Below are 4,192 nucleotides of genomic sequence, written 5' to 3' on the forward strand. Positions count from 1 at the left end.
ACAACAGTTTCGACTGGAACCGGATTAAACGTATACACGGCGCTGATTAGTAATAGATAGAGCCATCAGAATACAGATAATGTATACAACTGTCCGTATACATGCTGAAAGACTCTGCTCACAATCACAACCACACGTCAGCCACACACCCTTATCACGCACTACTCTCTGCCTGTAACACGCACACAGACAATATGTAAGCACCAGCATGGAACAACACCCAGTGCATCCTCTCCGCCACATTAGACAATCCACACTGTCATAACCAGACTGGGAGGTCCACTCAGAAAACAGAATATCCCACCCACCCGACAACCACCATTGCTCAGCCAAGCCACCAACACCCACACATGTCCTACACAGGGGTGCACCCAACATCACAATACTGCCTCCTCTCACAGCACACAAACAATGGCAGGAATGAAAGACACAGGTCTGCCACAAGCATGGAATGAGAGCGCCGCCTGTCATGAGCCAAAGGTGCATCCTGACGTGGCAAATCAGATGATGCCGCAGGCATCCACTTACTATAATCACAATCAACAAACCGGCCGCCCCGCCCCGCCCCCCATTAAACCTTTCCTTACAACAATGTGTACCTTAACCTAACCTATATCGTACCGTAACCTAACCTATATCGTACCGTAACCTAACCTATGTCGTACCGTAACCTAACCTATGTCGTACCGTAACCTAACCTATGTCGTACCGTAACCTAACCTATGTCGTACCGTAACCTAACCTATGTCGTACCGTAACCTAACCTATGTCGTACCGTAACCTAACCTATGTCGTACCGTAACCTAACCTATGTCGTACCGTAACCTAACCTATGTCGTACCGTAACCTAACCTATGTCGTACCGTAACCTAACCTATGTCGTACCGTAACCTAACCTATGTCGTACCGTAACCTAACCTATGTCGTACCGTAACCTAACCTATGTCGTACCGTAACCTAACCTATGTCGTACCGTAACCTAACCTATGTCGTACCTTAACCTAACCTATGTCGTACCTTAACCTACCCTATGTCGTACCTTAACCTAACCTATGTCGTACCTTAACCTAACCTATGTCGTACCTTAACCTAACCTATGTCGTACCTTAACCTAACCTATGTCGTACCTTAACCTAACCTATGTCGTACCTTAACCTAACCTATGTCGTACCTTAACCTAACCTATGTCGTACCTTAACCTAACCTATGTCGTACCTTAACCTAACCTATGTCGTACCTTAACCTAACCTATGTCGTACCTTAACCTAACCTATGTCGTACCTTAACCTAACCTATGTCGTACCTTAACCTAACCTATGTCGTACCTTAACCTAACCTATGTCGTACCTTAACCTAACCTATGTCGTACCTTAACCTAACCTATGTCGTACCTTAACCTAACCTATGTCGTACCTTAACCTAACCTATGTCGTACCTTAACCTAACCTATGTCGTACCTTAACCTAACCTATGTCGTACCTTAACCTAACCTATGTCGTACCTTAACCTAACCTATGTCGTACCTTAACCTAACCTATGTCGTACCTTAACCTAACCTATGTCGTACCTTAACCTAACCTATGTCGTACCTTAACCTAACCTATGTCGTACCTTAACCTAACCTATGTCGTACCTTAACCTAACCTATGTCGTACCTTAACCTAACCTATGTCGTACCTTAACCTAACCTATGTCGTACCTTAACCTAACCTATGTCGTACCTTAACCTAACCTATGTCGTACCTTAACCTAACCTATGTCGTACCTTAACCTAACCTATGTCGTACCTTAACCTAACCTATGTCGTACCTTAACCTAACCTATGTCGTACCTTAACCTAACCTATGTCGTACCTTAACCTAACCTGTATTGCGCCTTAACCTAACCTGTATTGCGCCTTAACCTAACCTGTATTGCGCCTTAACGTAACCTGTATTGCGCCTTAACGTAACCTGTATTGCGCCTTAACGTAACCTGTATTGCGCCTTAACGTAACCTGTATTGCGCCTTAACGTAACCTGTATTGCGCCTTAACGTAACCTGTATTGCGCCTTAACGTAACCTGTATTGCGCCTTAACGTAACCTGTATTGCGCCTTAACGTAACCTGTATTGCGCCTTAACGTAACCTGTATTGCGCCTTAACGTAACCTGTATTGCGCCTTAACGTAACCTGTATTGCGCCTTAACGTAACCTGTATTGCGCCTTAACGTAACCTGTATTGCGCCTTAACGTAACCTGTATTGCGCCTTAACGTAACCTGTATTGCGCCTTAACGTAACCTGTATTGCGCCTTAACGTAACCTGTATTGCGCCTTAACGTAACCTGTATTGCGCCTTAACGTAACCTGTATTGCGCCTTAACGTAACCTGTATTGCGCCTTAACGTAACCTGTATTGCGCCTTAACGTAACCTGTATTGCGCCTTAACGTAACCTGTATTGCGCCTTAACGTAACCTGCATTGCGCCTTAACGTAACCTGCATTGCGCCTTAACGTAACCTGTATTGCGCCTTAACGTAACCTGCATTGCGCCTTAACGTAACCTGCATTGCGCCTTAACGTAACCTGTATTGCGCCTTAACGTAACCTGTATTGCGCCTTAACGTAACCTGTATTGCGCCTTAACGTAACCTGTATTGCGCCTTAACGTAACCTGTATTGCGCCTTAACGTAACCTGTATTGCGCCTTAACGTAACCTGTATTGCGCCTTAACGTAACCTGTATTGCGCCTTAACGTAACCGATATTGCGCCTTAACGTAACCTATATTGCGCCGTAACGTAACCTATATTGCGCCGTAACGTAACCCACATTGCCCCTTAACGTAACCTATATTGCGCCGTAACGTAACCTATATTGCGCCGTAACGTAACCCACATTGCCCCTTAACGTAACCCACATTGCCCCTTAACGTAACCCACATTGCCCCTTAACGTAACCCAACACACGTTGGGCCTTAACCCAACACACGTTGGGCCTTAACCCAACACACGTTGGGCCGTAACCCAACACACGTTGGGCCTTAACCCAACACACGTTGGGCCTTAACCCAACACACGTTGGGCCTTAACCCAACACACGTTGGGCCTTAACCTGCTCTGTAATTGTCATACGACGCGTTAAATTAGTGTAGTGTTGCCTAACTGCAACCCCCGCAATATAGTTTGCTACTCGCACTGCCCGGTCCCCAGTGTATCGCTTCATGTTAAACACCTTGCAGCTATACACTGTAATGTGGATGGCAGCAGGACGTACATGCTCAATGCCCTTTGCAGTTGTTCATTGGCATTTGCAGTTGTTCATTGGCATTCGCATGGCGAAGCACTTAGCCTACGCTGTGGTACGGCCTGTGTCAACTGTCCGCTGATGTTGTACGTCCAAATCACACACTGTACTGCACATTGGTCCTCATGTACTGAATGATACATCGTGGTACATGTGACCGTACAACGACTGCGCCAACAACGGCGAACCATGCGGTCCAAATGTTGTGCACTCAGCTACGTGTCGTCTCCCTATAAGAGCTGGATTGCAGTGTGGTATGCCCTGGATGGCGATCAGCATGAGCCGTCTGTTGATGTAGTGGCGCGTGTTGTCAGACGTAGTCGTCTCTTCTCACACACCGTGATAGCACGGTGCACTGCGTTCCACATCTGCGACATGCGACAGAGGCCGGTTGACAGTCGTTCGCGCAATGGACATCGCATACGTACGGGGGCCACCTTCCACGTGTTCGCTAAGCGTGGACATGTTGTTGCGTGTATGTGGGCAGACAGTGTGTCGTGACACCTGACACAGGCATGCAACAATCGTTGAATTTGCAAATGGCGATGGACGCCTACGTTTGCTGGTGACGTTACGCAAATGAACAACTGGTAAACCGTTGTGGTGCGGTTGTTCTCGCTAGGGGTGAATCAGTGATGGCGACGATCGGTTGAGCTACCAACCGGTTGTTGCAGCGATACCCACCATGCCCACGAACGTGAATGGCATGTGGGTGTGAAGCGATACGCGGCGGTGGCTGGGTGGGACCGTCCCCGGCCGGTGAGGGGGGGCCTCCCGGCGTGTTGGCCGTGCGGTGCGTGGGCGCACGCGCTACAGCCGGCTGGTGGGGGCGGCCAGTGGCAGGCGCGCCGGCCGACGGAGGCGGCAGGCGGCGCAGCTGCGCGCCGGCGCACCCTGCACGCGG

Source organism: Schistocerca americana, unplaced genomic scaffold, assembly GCF_021461395.2.
Source record: "Schistocerca americana isolate TAMUIC-IGC-003095 unplaced genomic scaffold, iqSchAmer2.1 HiC_scaffold_1291, whole genome shotgun sequence".
Classification (NCBI taxonomy): domain Eukaryota; kingdom Metazoa; phylum Arthropoda; class Insecta; order Orthoptera; family Acrididae; genus Schistocerca; species Schistocerca americana.